Source organism: Martes martes, assembly GCF_963455335.1.
Source record: "Martes martes genome assembly, chromosome: 12".
In the NCBI taxonomy this organism is placed as follows: Eukaryota; Metazoa; Chordata; class Mammalia; order Carnivora; family Mustelidae; genus Martes; species Martes martes.
The window spans coordinates 19,940,352-19,960,136 of NC_137900.1; the positions used below are offsets into that span (position 1 = coordinate 19,940,352).

General features: G+C 44.7%; 1 pseudogene across 1 annotated transcript in view; it reads right to left on the minus strand.

Moving 5' to 3' along the window:
* Positions 1 to 6,581: 6,581 nt before the first annotated feature.
* Positions 6,582 to 19,785, minus strand: part of LOC308353288 (large ribosomal subunit protein eL8-like) — a 15,144-nt pseudogene continuing 1,940 nt past the window's right edge. Inside the window, exons 2-3 of the transcript in view lie at positions 7,235 to 7,632; positions 6,582 to 6,741 (exon numbers count right to left, since the gene is read on the minus strand). The product of the transcript in view is annotated as a large ribosomal subunit protein eL8-like (transcript). The remainder of the gene's footprint in view (positions 6,742 to 7,234; positions 7,633 to 19,785) is intronic.

The window sequence follows — 19,785 nt, forward strand, 5'->3', positions numbered from 1 at the left end:
CTGAAGGAATTGGGTCAGGTTTTATTTCTGAAGTTGGGTGATGTTTACATGGGTGCACTTAAAAAAATTAGATTTTGTGCATGTAATTTGTAAGCATAAAGGTTTCATAACAAAGTAAAAGTCAATGGAAAAAGGTTCTGTCCTAGAAAGAAATCATGGCACTTTTATCTGCTAGGTCCCTTCAGGTTATTCTGGGTAACAAACCATCTCTAATTTACACTGGCTTAGTGAAGCCATGCTTATTTTTCTCTCATTGTTATGTGTCCATTGAGAATCATCGGGGGCCTCTGATTATTGTAGTAATTGAGGGACCCAGGCTGACAGAACTCTTATAGGAAGGAGCCTTATGAGTGTCGTCTTTGGGAAAAATTACCACCAGATCATCACCTAAAGAGGCATTGGTGGGAAGGGGGAAAAGGAACACAATAAGTCAAGCACTGGCTCCTCAAATTCCTAGCTGGAAATGATAAATCATGTCTACTCACATTTCCTTGACCAGGTGAAGCCCTCTGGCCCTGCTACCAGCTGCCAAAGTTGTCAGGAAAGTGCAATCTTCCTAGGTCTCTGAAAAGAGAACATGACTATTTGCTAACAGACCCAGTAACCATAATGACTTCCAAATAGGACAAGTTGATTTCAAGTTCATTGCTGCTACTTCTATCTAAAGCTCTAGAACTCACATCTAGGCTTACTTGCCATTCCACCTATGATAAGGATACAAGGAGCTGAATGGGGAAGGGTTCTCTATTGAAGGTCTGAGGGGAGAATCCCTTCTGGGGAGAGGATGCTCTTATGCCAAAAAAAAGCCATAACCTCAGAGTAAAAGCCTCTTTTCTTCTGTCTGTGGAGGTGGAAGGCAAAGATACTCAGCGTTCCACTTCCCAGAACCGGGAAGAGGCAAGTTAGGGTGGCAGTGAGGATGGGTTGGGGGAGGGCGGTGACAGATACCAACAGAACTCCACGCTGATTTGAAAACACAGCAGGTGGAAGTTGCAAATTCATGGCCAAGATCTGCCCCTCCCTTTATGTCAGAGTACCAGGGCCTCCTAGGCATCAGATACCTCTGCATGTAGGTGATCAGGGGAGTGAGGAAATACATACTAACCATTGGACATGGGTGGTAAAACCAACTACCAATGGCTTGCCCCCCACAGTGGGGCAGAGACCAGCTGTTTATGCTGGAGTCCAATTCTTTGTCCGAGACACACTGGAAGACTACGTTTTCCAACCTCCCCCACAATTAGGTTTGGGTCTGGGAGTCTGAACTCGGGATAATGGATCCTTGTGGATACACTGTGATGTCCAGACTTGACCATAAAACAGCAGCACAATATCTCATACTTTGTCACTTCCCTTGTCTTTGGGCCAAATGCAGAGGAACCATTCTGAGGAGCCAAGTGGATGGTAGGAGCCTGGGTCCCCAAATCATCTCATTGAAGGCTGGCCACTGAAAACCCAATGGGATGATGCTATGAGCAAGAAATAAGCTTTTACTGGGATGCCTGGGTGGCTCAGTTGGTTGAGCATCTGCCTTCAGCTCAGGTCATGACCCTGGAGTTCCTGGATAGAGGCCTACATCAGGCTCCCTGCTTGGTGGGGAGTATGCTTCTCCCTCTGCCCCTCCCCCCTACTCTTCTCATTCACTCTCTCTCAAATAAATAATAAAAATATAAAAAAAAGAAATAAGCTTTTATTTTGTAAGATCTGGGGGGTTTTAGTTTCATCAGCTAGTGTTCCCTTACTATAAATAATATAAGGGACCACAGCCCCTTCCTTCAAAGCTAATGCTGGCAAAGATCTCTGCTGGGTTGAATTCAGATAATTCTCTGGAATGAGTTCTTCTAGTATGTAAGAGAGGCTTGTCATCTTTTCTTACTACTCTCAAAATGGGTAGGCAAGCCAGGCCTTACCCATGTGTTAGGTGATCATTCAGAGTTGATATTATAATTTGAGCACATATAAATTCTTCAAGTGATTTTGAAATTTTCATCCCATTCAGACTTTATGGTTGTCTAGGATTCTGAACCTTGGCTTACCTCTACAAATGATTTAAGAGCTGGGTATTTTTTAGCAAAAGGTGTGACATGATTTAAGAGACGATATAATTCTATAAATGTCTGGACAGGCTACTTTATATGCTTTAGGGTCAGTTAGGCATAATAAGCCCACTGAGTGAAGGTGGATACAGGTTCCAAGTGCTATTTTATGTATGTGGAATATGGAGAGAGAAATGTCCAGAGCGGAAGAGCCTGGAGTCCAAAGTAGATAAGCAGGCAAAAGCAAGGGTCAGAAAGGGAGTTGTCTGGTGAACATTTTTTGCTTTTCAATGAGAAAAGAAAATACAGATTGCAGTCATAGTGATAAGACCCATAAGGTGACACTTTCATAGGTGTGGTGGCCTGAGGTGGGTTAAAGAAGGGGAAGAACAAGCCTGTGGTTATTAATAGTCCCATAGTGACCCTGGAGAAACTATGAGGGCTGGTGACCTCCCTAGAGGAGTCAGCTGAGGCATCTGAAGGACTTGGCCCTTGTCACATGGAGGTGGCATTCTTGCCTTTCGGATACATATCTGGAAGTAGCATTCTCGCCTTTCAGATACATAAGCAGCCTCCTAAAGGGTTGACTCCTGAGTCAGTAACCTAAACCTTAAATTGCAATCCCACTGCTTGTTCTAAGTGCATCTCTGGGCACAGGCCACATTCCTCGGCTTTGCGGTCCACATCTATAGTATGAGGACTCCACAAAAATTTCATGAGGGGCAGGTTAAGAAATACATGACATGTGCCAACAACTACAGCAGTGCCTGCATATGGTTGGCATCCAATAATATTTGCTCTCTTCATTCTGTCCTCAGTTTAATACTAAGTTACTTGAGGGAAGGAGCAGGCCACATTTCATTTTGCATTGCCCTAAGGCCCTGGAGCACTATCTGGAAGACTGAGAATGCTGGAAAAATGGTTTTCAATGTGCCAATGCCAAAGGCCAGTGACGAGGCTTTGGGGCTTACCACTGGACCTGAGTAATTAAAATACCTTTATCCCTCCATGAAATTTCCCTAAAGATAGGTGTGTTAGGTAGGCTTTACTGTCATCAGCATTTACCAGAGACCGAAATGACAGAGGCTGATAAGACAGAAGTTTATTTCTGTCTCATGTAAAAATCTGCATGGACCGGGCAAGGCTGGGGTAATGGCACCACTGTGTCCCAGTGACCTCTGACTTATTATCCAAAATGGAGAAAAAGGGCTAAGAGATGGTATACTGCTGCTGCCTTTCATGACACAACTGGGACCTCTCATATACCTCCTTTCCTCACCTCCCAGTAGCCTGAAGTCGGAGCTGCCACAGGACTAGGGATGGACATCTTATTCCAGATAACCATGAGGCTTCTAGAACTCGGAAAGGGAGATTAGATATTAGACAATGATCTGCAGTTCCTTCCACAGGCATTCTTCTAGAATACCTCCTGGAAAATGGAATGATTTCTGGTCCCCCATACTGGACTGTGAGGGTGGTAGCCACTTCCCAGGGATGGAAGGAAGGTCTAGAAGCATCCTGAGTCCCGATAAATGAGGAGCTGCCAGACAGTCTTGAATTATGCATTTACACATGGGAAACAAATTGGTTTCTTAAAATACCCATTATTTTGGATCTTTGTTATCTACAAGTAAATCTATATCATAAGTGATGCAATCAGTCTGGTGTGCCTGAGTGTCTGTGTGGCTGTATGTGAGCTGGAGAAACCTTTACCCTCTGCCTATGTTATTACCCACCCGGGAGCAAGTGGTCCCTCTCTCTCCTGACTCAGCAGCTACACTGACTGGCAGGAGACCATTCCTCTCTCCACCCAGCTGTGACTTCATTCCATTAGGCTAAAATTTAGATCAGGGGTGAGTTAATATACCAAATTGTACCCCAGTGGCTTCCAATTTATTCTCTTCCCACTTACAGGGTCAGGCCCTGTATACTTAGTTTTACACTAGCAATACGAATTGTACAAGACTCTTAAAAAAAATCAAGCCAATCAGAAGTAATAAGATGATAAAACACAGTCCTGCCTTGCTGAAGGAAATCTCGGTATGTGAAAATTCGGATATATTTAACACAATAGTGCCTCTACAAAAAGACTGATCCCTTTACAAAATAAGCAGAGTAAGAGGTGGGTCCGCCTAATAATTCACTGAATATCTAGATACCTTTAAATAGCAACATTTCCTTACACATTTATAACACTGTGCCCAAATTACTTCAAGTGTTCACATCATCTTTCTATTACCCAAAGTGAGATAACCAGCTCACAGACCCATGTTGGATCTAAATAAAACAGACGTAATTTCATCCACGTAATATTGTTTTTCCAATATATATACTGCTTTGACATTAACAGTAATGATGAATAACAGGAAGGATCAGTAAGGAAATGTTACCCAGAAGCATAGGAAAGGAATTAAAATGGTGGCCAACCTGTACCAGATCAAGCCTTCCCATTTCTTCCTGTTACTTTTTATCATAGTTTAGACATTTCCCCTCCCCTCACATTTTAGAATTCATACCTTGTATACGTCATAAAGCTTATACTTTGTATATTTTTAATGTCATTTAAAAAGTCCCAACTCTAGGCATTTCCCCCTCTTGCACTGTAGCTACGATACCACAGAAGACTGGAACTATATGATCCTCAAGGCAAGACCTCCAGCTTTTAAAGCAGGCTGGCCTTCATATCCAACAGATTTAAACCTCTAATAACAGTAATAAATAGAGCACCTAGAAGGGAAAAACAGCTTTTCATCTCGGCTGTCTTTTATTATGAATTCTTAGAAAAAAACAAACACAAAAAACTGCGTTCGTGGTCACCCACGATTCCACGGAGAAGTTCATTTTTTGTGAGGAATTACGTAACTCACCAGCTTTGTAGCCACAGTTCCATTTGCAGCCCCAGCTGCCACTTGCTGGGGAGGAAGGGCCCTGGCAGGTGTCCAACGTCACACATCAAGCAAGGAAATCAGAGTTCACAGAGTGCCGAGCACTGTCTCCACTGGTTTATGCCAGGACAAATGAACAGTTCTGTTTGGCTCTCAGGTTTATTATCTTCTCTCCCATTCCCTGGGAGTATCTTCTCCAGATAGGCTGGGGCTGGAAAGTCTATCAGTGTTCTAAATGCAAGTTTATGGAAAGATATCCAATCAGCGGAGAGAAAACCATATGTAGATATGGACAATATATGAATAGACAACTCTTAGACCTGTGAGCTGTTTTCTGCCCAGATACTCATTCCTCTCACTCTGCCTCTTGGAAGCAGGATGCTCCCTTTCCAGGGGTCCCCCTCCAAAGCTACCTCATTCGAGGGTTTACACTTTCAACTCCAACATGGCCAGAGCCCCCTGGAGACTTCTTTCTCCAAGACTCCACAGGATGTCTGCAGTGGGGATTTCCCTTGCCTGATTTCTGGGTTCACCCTGTTGGTTGCTGAACTGTAGTGCACCCCACTTGGAGGAAAGCAGCAGAGACCCCCCACTTAGATTCACTTCAGAAGTGTTGCTTTGCTTTCCTGACTTGCCACTGAGATGTTGGCTCATCTCCTGTCTCCATCTATCTTTATGCTGGAGGAGGCAGACAAGAGAAACATTCAAACCACTCCTCCCTCTGCTTCAGAAATGACCAGCCCACTCCACCTAACCACAGGCCAGGTGCTTCCGACCTGCACCCTTTTGCCCCAGGGAACCCTGCCCAGGAACCCTGGTAACTACTTTCTGTTCTGCCTTCTGTTTGCTTCCTGCCTGAACGACTGAGACTTGTTGGGGTGGGGAACAGGGCAATGGAAGCGACAGAGCTTTGTACCTGAAGTAAGGAGCCAAGAGTAACACCTTACCCAGAGGTTCCCCTGCAGACTTAAGCCTATTTTTTTTTAAAGATTTATCACGCGTGTTCTGTATAATAGCGAAAAGCCAGATTCGCTTAAGGAAGTAGAAATCAAAGTTAGCATGCAAATCTGAGGACTTCGAATTATGTGCTGTGAGTTCAGTTGAATTACCTGACCGAAAACAACTGAGCAGAGCTGGCTGCGTCGGGGAGGCCCTACAGGTGAGCCGCCTTCTCTCCTCCCCATGACACGTTTTCATCTTCAGATCTGGGGCTGAAGCTTCTAGAAACTCAGATAAGAGGGAATGAAACCTATCATATCCCCACGAAGACTTTGAGAATATGGCCTTTTCTTTTACAGAGCAGGCTTGCTATGTGTTCCCTTAACGCAGAAAGGGAAAAGCGAAATGCCCGGGGGACTCATTCTCTTCAGGTGCGCAAGTGGGCAAGTCGACCGACCCGCCTCTTCTCCCAACTTCCGGCGTCTCTTTATCGACAGCTATCCGAGCCCAGGGAGCATGCGCAACCCTGAGGAGCGGGTTAAGCGGAGGAGACGATTGGTGGGATGTGCGGTCTTTAAAAAAAACACGTGACCACGCCTGTAGCTGAGACTACGGTGGCTCCGAGGGATGATTGGGGGTGTGGAGCCAAGCTGAAGCCAAGTCGCCAAAGGAATTCTTTCTTGAGAAGCCTCCCCCGCTCTCCCGGTGTGTGGTTTATGCTTCACAGCAGAGAGGTGGGAATTGGGTTCCACTCTGCCTCCACCGCGCCATGGCTCAGGCCGGCCATTTCTGCCGCGCGCTGGGTAGGAATCCCCAGTCGAGGGCTGCCACAGACAGATGGCTGGCTGGCCTCCTCTTCATTCATCCCGTGTGCCCGTTCACTGAGCAATTTTTATGTGCCACACAGGGTTTCTTAGCACTCTACTGGTCCTAACTCATCTATTCCTCACGGCACCTTTAGCGGTGGGCACCGCTTTTATCGCCACTGCACAAAGGAGGAAGCTGAGGCAGAGGTAAGCGAAGCTTCCTTCACGCCCTCTTTACTAGGAACCGTTTTTGGTTTATAGTTATTGGCTGGAAGGTGGCAATTTCCGGTGAATTTTTCTGGAATGATCCGGCTGGAACCCCTCGCTCCCAAAGTAATTCACATGTTTGTTTCAGTGACAGACCATCCAGACAGAAAGAGGGAGAATATACTATGGGGGCGGTATCCCTGATATTAGAGCCTTCTATACGACTGAGCAGGTGGCCTGGGTGATCATGCTCACAGGGGACACTGGTAGTTTTCAGGTTTTTTGTCGGTCTCTGACCTTAGATCAGTGGTTTCCTAAAACATCCCACATTTCCTTCCAAAGCAAAGGTATGAACATATACCCCTTCTCAGGTGACCGTTCACAGGAGTTTTGATAGCCCGTGCAGTTTGAATACCACTGTGGAGCAAATTCCAAATCGTACATTGTATCATCTGCAGTGGTCACCTTAGGACACAGAAAGCGAGATGAACGATGGAGTGCGCTCCTCGTTCCGTTCCTCCGCTGGCAATGAGGAGACCTTCGGGCAGGCTGGTAGCAGCTCTCGCTCTGCCTTTGAGGCCCCCTCCTGCCCTTTGAGCTCAGCATAATCTCGTGTGAAATTTGGCTGTACGCCTGCTGGGGCGGGAGGAGCAAAGCCAGGCCCTGGTGGAACTGCAGTGGCCCCAAAGCTAGTCCCAAACCGCAGCGGAATGATAAACTGGGGTTATGGGCAGATTGCTGACAGACGCTGTCGGAAAACTGCAGTAAAGGGAGAAAAACGTGGAGGACAGGGGAAACTGATGAAGGCAAGTGGTTGCAAACTTAGGTCATTAACCTCATGAGCTGTCACGGGGCTTTCTAGTAGCTAGCTCCTGCCGGGGTAGTAGATGGAGCACCACTGGGAAACTGGGCAGGACGGCGTGGGATCAACTCATCACCTGCCGAAATAGGGCTGTTATCCAGGACAGCTGGCATTTGTAAGGGTGAAGAGGTTCCGGGGCCTGAGTCTCTTCTCTGTTCTTATCCAGTAACCCCAGTGACAACACACTGTGTTTTCCCGTCGCCCCACCCCGAACACCAGGATCTTTAGGCAGTCTGTCCCTTTGGCTTCTTAGAATGGGTTAGTCCAATGCAGGTTGGAAATGCTGGTTATTTTAGTTAAACTCAAGCAATCTGATAGGCTCTCTCCTCCTGCCTCCCTCTCTCCCCACCTTCTGAAATCCTTCACACCCTTCAGTGCACATCTCAGAGGCTGCTGCTTCTACAAGCCCTCCCTTTCTCCCTAGTATTGTCTGGAGCTGGATTTCATCTTGCCCTCCTTGGTGTGTTTCATATTGTAGCATGCACAAAAAAACCATCTTGTATTTATCTTTATAATTTGTGTCCATATCTCACTTTGACCCAAAGCTCCCTGAGGGCAGGACTCATGTTTTGTTCATCATCGCTGCCTCCATATCACTTTGCATACAGTACCTCGTACACAGTACATGCTTAATAACCTCTTTTGGAATTGAAGTAGATTACAGATCTTCCACACTCGTGGTTGCATGGAGAACAGCCTGTGTTTCTATAAACTTGAAGATACGTGGGATGGATTGGGGAGGCATGAGATGAGCTGTCTGGGGGAGCAGAGACATCTGCAGTTACTGAACATTTCTATGCTGAGCCAGTCCAGGTCTGTCTCCTCCCCAAGCCATCAGCCCTTCTCCTGTTTTCTCCTGGAGGGTCTCTGTCCTTCTTGCTTTTCAAAGATTAACTAAATTGCCTCTTCTTCTTCTGGCATCCTCTGAAGGCCTCCCTGGCATCTCCTCTGCTTTTCAGAGAGCTTAGTTTGTAGCAGGCGGGAGGATCCCTCTGTGTTCTAGCAAGTTCGCTCACCTCCCCTCTGCTCTCTGTTAGCCTTAGTCTGAAGCGGGGAGGGGAACTCCCTGCCAGGGAGACTCTGATCTGTCCACAGGCTTGGGCTTGTACAGCCCCAGGAGGTAATGCGAAAATGTCAAGTCATACTTGACCTTCAATATCAACTGGCTAAGAATGAGCCTCACCAACCCTGAGGCCAAGCTTGCCACTGCTGTTTTAAAATACTAACCTAGGACCATTTTGTGTATGTTAAAGGATAGAGCTCAATACTTCAAAAATAAGTGAACACAGTGATTCTTCTCTTTCTATTCTAATGTTTTAATTATTGTTATTATTTTCTGGCCATTTGTTTTAACACCCAGGGTATGTTCTATAACTGCAAGGGCCCCTAGTTCAATGACAGTCTCTAAATCTGGACACTCATTTTCATCTCTACTTTCTCAATAGAGCTGGCTTTTGGGTATTCAACATAATTCTTGTAGTAGGTACCTCTTATAAAAATACATGGAGATGAAATTTGAGGGGCTGGGTAAAGGGTTTCTCCTCAGCTCCTGGCGACACAGCAGAAAAGGTGAGAGAGAAGGAGAGAGGTCTTTGGAGGTACGTGGCCAGAGCAGACACAGCTCATTCTGTCCTCACGGTCAATGGAAACCCGGACGGAGGCATGAGCCCTCCCCTGGCCCTTACTGTCCACTGTGTACATTTCGGACCTCAACAGTTCTCATCTTCTACAGTCTCTTTCTGACCACAGCCCAGACCCTGTGACTGAAAGCAAAAGAATCTCCCCTTTCTCCTCAGTGTGGGCAAGATGCTGGAAAGAATGTGTGTAAATCCATAAGAGTAGAAAACACAGCTTTGACAATATGTAACTGGTGAGTTTACCAAGCAGCATCTGTGACATAAGCAAAACACTGCATTATAGTCTTTTCCCCAACAAACCTTTGAGCTTGATTCAGTGGGATTAATTGTCTCCTGCCCAGGATGTCAATGCTGGCAGGTCTTTCTGCTTTTGCCTCCAGTCTCATATAAAAGATACTCCAAGGTCACTTTAGGTTGCAAGCACAATCTCCATTCAGTAATTAGAATGTCCTGGTGCAGATGTTAATCAAAACTTTGAATGTGACGGCAACCAGTTGTCTGGCTGCCTTCAGCTCAGACCTGCTTCAGGCATGGTCCTCTTGTCTCCACCCCTCCGTGTTCGCCCCCACTCCCGCCTCACCCTTCTCTCCTACCTCCCTCTCTCCTCATTCTCTTCCTTCCCCTCCTTTCCTCTCACTCCCATCCCCTCTCCTCCTCACTCCCCTGCCTCCACCCCTCCCTCCTCCTGTTCTTTCTCTTCTCCTCTCCTCTCCCTCCTCCTTCCTCTCCCCTGCTCCCTTCCCCTCCCTGCTCCTGTTCCTCCTCACCCCCCTATTCAGCCCCTCCCTCCATACCCCTCCCTCCTCACCTTCACACCCTTCCCTCCTTGCCCCTCGCTCCCCTGCCTCTTGCTCTCTCTCCTCACTTCCCGTACCCACCAACCCTCCTCACCCTTCTCCTTTTTCATCTCTCTACCTCTTCACCCACTCCCTGCTCACCTTGCCGTCCCTGCTCATCTCCTTCTCCCTGTGTACTTCTCCCTGTGTACTACCTGCCACATCCTTGCCAACATGAAAGGTGGGAGAGAGATGGAGATGGACCTGAAGCTACCATCCCTAGTCAAGTTGCTGATGATTAAAACAGACCTTTTCTATTTTTCTGTGGCTGCCTTTTTGGGCTCTTTGAAGTACTCTGCTGAGCTTTTCCTCCTGCTCCCATTACCTGTGTGGATTCACCTGCATTTGGGTTGGCCTTTTGTAACTCCTCCCTTAGCTGGTGGGTCCCCAGTCAACTCCTGCTGAGATGTTCTTACCCTGGGTAGACGAGATGAGCTGGATCTCTTTTGGGCACTGCTCGCACCTGCTGCCAGGATCCTTTGCCCAGCCAGCCCTGAAGATGTGGGCTGACCCACCAGAGAGCACTGTCCTGCCTGTAGCACCAAGAGGGAGGGGGCTCTTTGCTCCCTGGACACATTGTCCTTGTAGAAGGCAGAGCTTACGTAACACTCCATCCTGGCCTTCTTAGCCATGAGTTGGAAACTAGTCCTTGGTGTATGCATTGCACTTCAAAATTTTCAGCAACTCTCCTTGAAACTCTCTCTTCCAGCCTATTACTCTGTATCCTTGAGGGTAGAAGGTGGTACCCCATTGTTGTCCCAGGGAAAGGAAGATGGGGGTTCACAAGACAGTAGCACTTCTTGCATGAAAGAAAAGAGAAAAAGAAAAGGAAAAAAACACTTTGCTTATTTCCTTTTTCCACCCTCTTTGATCTCCTCTTTTTTCTTTTTTTCAAGATTTTATTTATTTATTTGACAGAGAGAGAGATCACAAGTAGGCAGAGAGGCAGGTGGGGGGAGGGGTGCTGAGCAGAGAGCCCAATTCGGGGCTCAATCCCAGGACCTTGAGATCATGACCTGAGCCGAAGGCAGAGGCTTAACCCATTGAGCCGCCCAGGTGCCTCTCTCTGATCTCCTTTTATATTTTTGATCTGACTGAAAGCTTCAAGATTCGTGAGACAAGTTTTTGAGGCCTTTCCAAATGGTTCTGTATGAAGCTTGCCTTGCTCCCACATTGACACATGACATCCTTTGTGTCACCCCTGTTGAAGCAGAGGCTGGAAGAATTCAGTTCGAACATACAGCTGCACATTTTATCCAAAGTAACTCTAATGAGCTAGATATGTGCCTCTTACCTGCCCCTGCCTAGGGACAGCAGGTACACAATTTGGACCTGCCACCGTCAACAGCCACAGAAGAATAAGCCTGCTGGGATCAGTCCTTTTTATATTTATATTGCCCTAGACAATGCCAGGGTTTTACTGGAGGGGGTAATGGACAGGTGGGAAGGGGTCTCAGCTCACTTCTGTGAGCAGAGGAATAGAAATTAAATGTTTTTCTTTAGTGTTTCAATATACAGAATGGGGTGGGGAGAAAGAGGTGCCTATTCTTTGGCATTTAGAGGGAACTCTCTCGTCAGCTCTAGTAACTAATCACAACCCCCAATCAGCAAGGTTACAAATCCCGCCATAGCACAGTACTCCCCTTTATGGGCTACGATGGCTGTCCATTATGTAATCATGCTGCATTACAAACAACCACAAGCTCACTGGACTCTAAGAATCTGTGTCTGTTGTTGATGCTTCAGAGGGTTCTCTTGGGGATCGACCAGATGGTTCTGCTGATCAGGCTGGGCTCACTCATCTTGAATGGGAGTTGGCTGAGTGCTGGCCGTTGGAGGATGACCTTGGCCGGAGTGATGGGGGAGAGAGCTGGCTCTGTTACCTATATTTTTTCTCCCTCTATATATCTTCTCCTAGCTCAGGCAGGTAAAGGTACAAAAGTGAGTAGAAATTTGCAAGAACTCTTGAGCCTGAGGCTTGGAACTGGCACACTTACTTTCAACTTGGACATCCTGTATTTTTTTATTTGCTAAGTCTGGCAACTCTGTACTTCATTTTCCTGGTCCAAACAAGTCCTGTGGCCAAGGCCAGAGTGGAGGGCCAGGGCAGAGCACTCTGACCACAGTGGAAAGCCTTGCACAGTTATCTGGCAAAGGGCAAGGATCTAGGGCTGGTTAGAGTAATGTAATCAACCTACTCCATGGGCTTTTTTTTTTTTTTTTTTAATCTCTATTTTTCTGGCTAAGGACCATCTATTTATAGGGTCCCCCTCATGGTCTCTTTACCTGCATTGCTAGCAGTAGACATTAATTTTATTTTCAGGACTTTAGTTTCTACTTCTAGGGGAAACTGAGAAGTGGCCATATTCTCCCTTGCTTAAGTGACTCCTGCCCTCACAGAGCTTTGTAAACAGGATTCAGTTTCCTCCTTGGGCACTGTGATGAAGTTCATTGCCTTTTGGCCCTTTATGGTCCCAGAGAGTCAAAACTGTACATGTGAACTCAGAGAATATCAGGGTATTATGGTGCCAGAATCACTTGTGTGAAAGAATGACAAGTGAGCCGGAAGAAGGGCTAGAGACTTTGCAAGACAGACCCAAGGTGTGGCTGGAAGGAGCTGGCAAGGGGAATGTAAATAACTCAGGTCATGGTTTCCAGGCCTGCCTAACCCCCCAAATCACCTGGAGATATCCTACATTTCTTATTTCCTTGTGAGGACTAGGGACTCCTGGTCCATATCAACCTTAGAAATCCAGTTCCTCAGTTTGTTTCCTTACAGGCTCAGATGCATGTCAGTGTGAGTGGAGTTAACACCCCTTGATGGAATTAAGGTTGGTTGGAAGCCTTCCTGTGTGAAAACTGATTACACACCATAAATCTTAGTTAATCTCTATTTTTCTTAGTTATATTTTGTTAATTTCATGACCAGTATCTCTATGCGTTAGAGATAATGAATACAAAAGTTGTATTTGACTCTTCATGCTTACATTTGCTTACATTTTTGACTAGCACACACTTTGAGAGATACACCATACCAATTCTGTGCTAGTGTGGAATATTCAGAATTTGGTTTCTCTTTGTGTTAAATGCAGTAACCTCACAATTTTTCTGATATTTAAGTATTTGCTTTGTTAAATAATACAATTTGAGGATTGGAGGAAGAAAGAGTAGGTATTAGCATGATTTAATTTTATTGCTTTTGAAGTAGAAAATATTCATTGACTTGCAGACAGATTATTTAATTTCTCTGAAGAAGTGTAGTATACAATGAGTGACGGCCGATGATGTTTTGTTTTGATAAGTACTCTTAAGAAGACTATTTCTTTTCTTTTTTTTTTTTTTTTTAGTATATGTGCTGCCGAAGCGAGCACAAGAAGACTATTTCTAAATGCAAAATGCCAAGAAAAATCTTGGGGAAAGTGCTGCATATTTCTTTAGTGGGTTCATAGTGATCCACTGTACCCTTTTCGTTTCTTCTGTGCTACTTAGAAATCCTTTTTCTGGTGTGCCTAGGTAACTCAGTCGTTGAGAGTCTGGCTTCGGGTCAGGTCATGATCCCAGGGTCCTGGGATCGAGTCTCACATCGGGCTGCCTGCTTGGTGGGAAGCCTGCTTCTCCTCCCACTCCCCCTGCTTGTGTTCCTTCTCTCATTATCTCTCTGTCAAATAAGTAGATAAAATAAAAAAAGAAAAAGAAGCCCTTTATCTATTTAGGAACTTCTTTTTCCTGTTTTGAATGGAAATATTCTGCAGAGCGAACCACTTTATATATCTGTTTTAAATTCTTGATTGCTTTATTAAAATTCATTTTTAAGAGTTTTTGTGTAGCTTGGATTTATGACCTTAAGCACTTAAAGTCAACAGTGTGTCAAGTCTAGTTTGGCTGATGGAGTGGAGAGAATATTTAGTACTGTACTGAAATTTTATAAGCTTTGGCAATAAGGGGTAGAGATCTATGTTCATTTAGAAACTAATATTGGAAAATGATGCCTTGTAATTTTATAGCATATCATCTCAGTTGACTCTCAGAATTACTGTTGTGTGATGTAGGCGGTCAGGTAGCCCTATCCCTATGCTAATGAGAGGAAACCCAAGCCTCAGAGAGGTTGACCAAATGGGCCGGTATGTCCTGGTGTGTTGAAGAACCAGGCTAGGAATCCAGGTTTTCTGTCTGCAAGACCTGACTTTTTACATGACAGCATATGGCTTTTAAGACCGAAGTGGTTAGTTAGGGTTAGGCCTGGATATGCAAAGTTGGAACGAGACACCAACCCTATTTTCAAGAGCTCATTGGGAGGTTCACTGAGAGACAAGTCAAAGTGTGCTTCAGGGGCACCTGGGTGGCTCAGTGGGTTAAGCCTCTGCCTTCACCTCAGGTCATGATCTCAGGGTCCTGGGATCGAGACCCGCATTGGGCTCTCTGCTCAGCGGGGAGCCTGCTTTCCTCCCCATCTCTCTGCCTGCCTCTCTGTCTACTTGTGATCTTTCTCTCTCTCTCTCAAAAAAAAAAAAAGAAAGGGGCGCCTGGGTGGCTCAGTGGGTTAAAGCCTCTGCCTTCGGCTCAGGTCATGATCCCAGGGTCCTGGGATCGAGCCCCGCATGGGGCACTCTGCTCAGCAGGGAGCCTGCTTCCTTCTCTCTCTCAGCCTGCCTCTCTGCCTGCTTGTGATCTCTGTCTGTCAAGTAAATAAATAAAATATTTAAAAAAAAAAAAAGTGTGCTTCACAGCACAGTTTGAGAAGAACAAGGAGAAGCTGAGGGTGTTAAGGGAAGGAGGGCCCAATTCTGTCAGGGTTGGGACTGGGAAAGAGTTTAAGTTCTTAAGGTTACAAGAAGGAGTCTCAGTCTTTGACAGTATTTCTCTTCCACAAGGCCTGACCATGAAAGAGGAAGTGTTTTTGTTTTTGTTTTTGTTTCCCCTCTGGTCAGGCAACTGAGTGATCGAGGAATTGAACTGATGGTATTGAAGACAGCAACTCCAGCTGAGCAAGGAAGTCTGTAGTGGTTGAAGAATTCTTGGTCTGGGTGTCAGGAGTGCTCCCAGTGAAAGTTAGCGGGGATAGAGCCTGGAGAGGAGATGATGACTCCAGACCTTTGCCCCCACCTGGAGCTTCAGTCAGTCATTGAGGCAGATGGTACTTTCCAGAGACAGCCACAGCAATGTCTTTTGTTCCCCAGGCTCCTTCATGGTGTCACCTTCTGTTCCCCTATGGAGACGCTGAGTCTAATTCTTCTTCCTTTGAATTTGGGTGAACCTAATGACTGCTTTAAGCAGTAGAATATGCACAGGGGGTGCTGTGTGATTGCCGGGACTGGCTACAAAGGGGGAGGCACAACATTGTTTGTTAGGACACTTCTACCTTAATCAGGCTACTTTCTATAAAAATAAAATCAGTATATCAAGAATGAACCATTTCTGTATTTTTTCCCCCTCATCTCTATCTGTGATCTATCTCTCTATCATCTATCATATATAACTCTTAATATGAGAGAAAATGTTTTTACCGCCATTAGCTCCCTTCTGCTATTTGTTTTTCTACTCTCAGAGTCATATTATGGATATGTAAAATTTGTTCATACACGGGATCAGAAATAAAAGTTGAAGTTAAAAATGGATCTATTCCTTCATAAGAGGACTGTATTTGTAGAAAAAGGCTGGTGAACAAGGGAAATGTTGTACCCTCTCCTAAACCAGACTAATGTTTACTCTTGTGTTTTGAAGTTTTTCTCTATCTCTCCGGTTTCTCCTGCTCAGTTTTTTCTTGCCACTTTTTGCTCTGTCCATCCCCTACTTATTGCTGGTTTCCATGGTTACTCCGTAGGCCCTCTCTCCTTTCCTTTTTATTCCTATTTCTTCCCACACTTTCCCTTCCCATCTCCCTCCCCACACTCTCCAAGGTTGATCCTATCCTCTTTTTTGGCTTAATTACTATTTATTGTGGACAATCCTTAACTCCACAAGCATTTACTGACTGACTTGTGTGTGCCAGGCATTCTTCTAAGAACTGGGGATGCAGTTATAGCTTAACATTTTTAGTGGTTTTAGGCTTGCAAATCTTATTTTCAACTGGCAATGATCATCACAGAAATTCAAATATTATTGTATAAATTTACATTAACATAAAATATGTGTTCCGAAGACGAATGTTTAGGAAAAAATGAGAAACTGGTTAGCAGCTTGAGCCAGCAGACTTTTCCTACCTCTTAACTTGGAAAGAGTATCTGTTTATTCTTGGTATTAAGGTAGCATGATTGATGAGAAAATAATTTTCCCTTTTTGACACATATTGCACTGGGTAGGATGCAGTTGGGAAGTCCCCATGCTGACAGCTATTAATGGCAGAAAACCTGTTTGAGGCAGATGCCAGAAGGGAAAGAACTAGGAAGTGTCATCTTACTCTGGTCTACTTGGCTCTCACACTTTGTGGATTGTACTGGATCGCTGTGAGCCAGCTTTCTGGACTTTAGATTATCTTGATTGACTTCTTTCTTGGACTGGAGTTATTTGGTAATGTTAATAAGGACTTTCCAGAGGAATAGCTAGGAAAAATAGCATCAAACCATTCATGTAGTTGAAAGCAGACATCTTTGGTGATATTTATATTGGGCAGAGACTGTGCCTTATTTTGGGTTATGTATAAAGACATTCTTGGCTTCCAGAATTCTAACCCTAATGTAATTTGCAAAATTATTTGGTTTGGAAAAATGTAGAAAAGCCAATTTTTAAATAGTCACGTAGTTCTTACTTTCAGTCCATTGAGAAGCTTAAAGATCAATGTGAAGCCACGCCCCACTAGTGCTATTAAAAAACCCCAAACAGTTCATTAAAAAAAAAAGAAGAAGAAAAGAAAAAGTCCATCAGAGTAAAAACAAATAGCCCACATCTTTTCCTACCTAGACTATTTGCTTCTAGACTTTCTGGGTGTTTTTTTTTGTTTTCTATTGTTATGCTGTTGAGGACTCCTCTTCCTTTTGAATTCAAGATACCAAAAGGCTTTGTTCTGGAACTGTTTTCCACCAAAGCAGCTGGTGGTCTGGTAAACACAGAAAGAGTGAGTAGCTTTTAGGGAGCCTAGCGTTCTCTTCGTAGACCCCTGTTCTACAGTTCCCTAGTGCTGGTCAGTACAAAGCCGCTCTCTGGTATTTCAGTCCCAAAGACCTATAGGCTAATTATGAAGACACACCAAACCACGGTGGTGGGTTCTGTTGTAGGCAGCCACTTTGAGTTTCCTTTTGTGTTGCTGGATGAAGACGAGACCAGTGAAGTTGAAGAGAAACACAAATGCATCTGCGCTGGGGATGGGATAGGAAACAGACAGGAAAAATGAATGAGAGTAGAGAGCACATTAAGGTAGGAGCAATATGGAAACTCATAAAATTTCTCGGAGGCATGGTAACTGCTGAGTAGAGTACAGTGGAGGGGAGTGGAGAGGAGGGAATGCATTGAAATACCCAGTGGGTATCAGGCCCTGGACAAAGATTTTCCTAACCTCTCTTATTTAAATCTCACAACAAAATTAGAGTGTGACTATTATCCCTAACTCACAGATGAGAAGGTGAAAGTTCAAAGACAGGAGATAGTTTGTGCCAGATCACATGGCTCGTAAAATGACAGAACTGGTCTTTGAACCCAAATTTGAAGCCAGAAGCTTTGCTTTTTTCCAACACCCCACCAACAATAGAAGCTATCCGTCGACTATTTTATTTCATGATGCGTCAAGAAAGAGGGCCACGATGTCCCCAGGGTTGCTGGAAGTGTAACATCTGACCTCGCAAAGTAAAAACAACTGGAGGAATGAACTTCACAGAGAATTAGGGAAACCATTTCCAGTTTCCAGACGTCAGCCCAGGAAACAGTCTTGACACTCAGCTTGATAGTCCTTATCTGTGGCTTCAAACGACCAGCTGCCAACCTGAGTCTCTGATTCTCCTGTTAGAACCAAAGCGACAAGGAAGCGTGGGCAAAAGAAAGGGTAAGGTGAAGGGTTTTGTGAAGACGCAGCATCTCGGTGGTGTGGTTCACCCCTCACCTTCCACTAATTGGCTGCCGAATGCTTTTCTTCCAAGAGCTAATTAGAAACATCCTACCTGGTGCTTTAGCAACATGAAGATTCTTTCTATTGCTGTTAAGCAGGTTTTTTTTTTTTTTCTTTTTAAAGAAAGAAACTTAATTCAAAGTTTAGTTTCAATATGCTTGAATTTTAATCTCATATTTCTTAGCTGAGGCACATTTTTTCTTTTGGATCAGAAAGCACTCCTGGCTGCTACCAAGAGTAAGAAATACCGTCCTGAGACAGATGTCTATTTCCTCTGCCAGGCTGGTGTGGAAGCCGACCCATGTTTCCTTCCCTATCTGAATGGTGGGGGAAGCAGCAAGGAGATTTCAAACATTCTGCCTAAAACATTTTTTCTCACCCCCAATGCTTTTGCCACATCCACTGTCTTTTAAAATAGCAGCAAAATGGCTCTGGAAGTAGATGGTGTTGATGGCGGGTGAGTGGCTAGGGACTCTAAGCTTATGGGTCACACCTATCCCAAGAGTAGGACAAGTTTGGGGCTGGGTCAGACCTGGATTTGAATCTCAGCCATGATGGTTTACAAGCAGTTTTGTCTTTGGATACTTATGGGACAGACTTGTTCTACAGCATCACCTTTCCTGTGATCTTGGGATTTTAATTAAGGCTCACACATTGGAGACAATGGGTGATAAGTGCTTGTGCTTTGTAAGGAAGGTCTAGACATTTCTTTGTTGACTTTCTTGGGAAGTAGGAAAAGCAGTCTTTGAACTCTGTCCAAATTGCCCACCATCCCCAGTCTGTGAAAGAGAAAAATGAAATGATGTGGGGAGGGAATGGGAGAATTCTTTGAAGGGTCTGAACAGGATTAGAAAAATGCCAGGTTTTTCTCCAGTGCTTCCTTCATGGCCTTGATCCTGGAAAACCACTATTAAAAGCAGGGGCTGTCTGATGGAAAGGAAAACTAATGTGTCATAATCCTGCTGTTTGATGACCTAGAATAGAGATGGGCAAACTTTTTCTACAAAGAACCAAATGGTAACTATTTTAGGCATTAGGGGCCACATGGTTGAAGTTGTAGCAACAATTCAACTCTACCATTATAGAGAGATAGGCTTTCTAGACAATAGGTAAACGTGGCTGTATCCCGTTAAAACTTTATCTCTAAAAATCTACTGGTCAGATTTGGCCTGTGGGTCATAGTGTCTGGACAATGGACACTGGTTTAGAGATTTTCCCATTAGTTCTCCAGGTTGGATCAGAAGAGTGTCTGATGGGCGTTATGAGATAATGAAGACTAGAGTGTCCCATAATGGCCTAGTCAAGAAAAGTTGTGAAAGATTTGAAATGGGCAAAAAAGATGGCTGGGTCATTTAAATGGAAGTTGGGCATTGTCTAGAACACTCTACTTGGTTATATAATTCTCTGGGATCTGCAGCTTTCACTCTCTTTGAGTTATAAAGAGATAATCTCTCTTATAATTTAGTTTATATTATATATTTATACTACAATTTAACTCTATTGTTCCTGTGAATTCTAGAAAATTGATTGATGGTGATACAA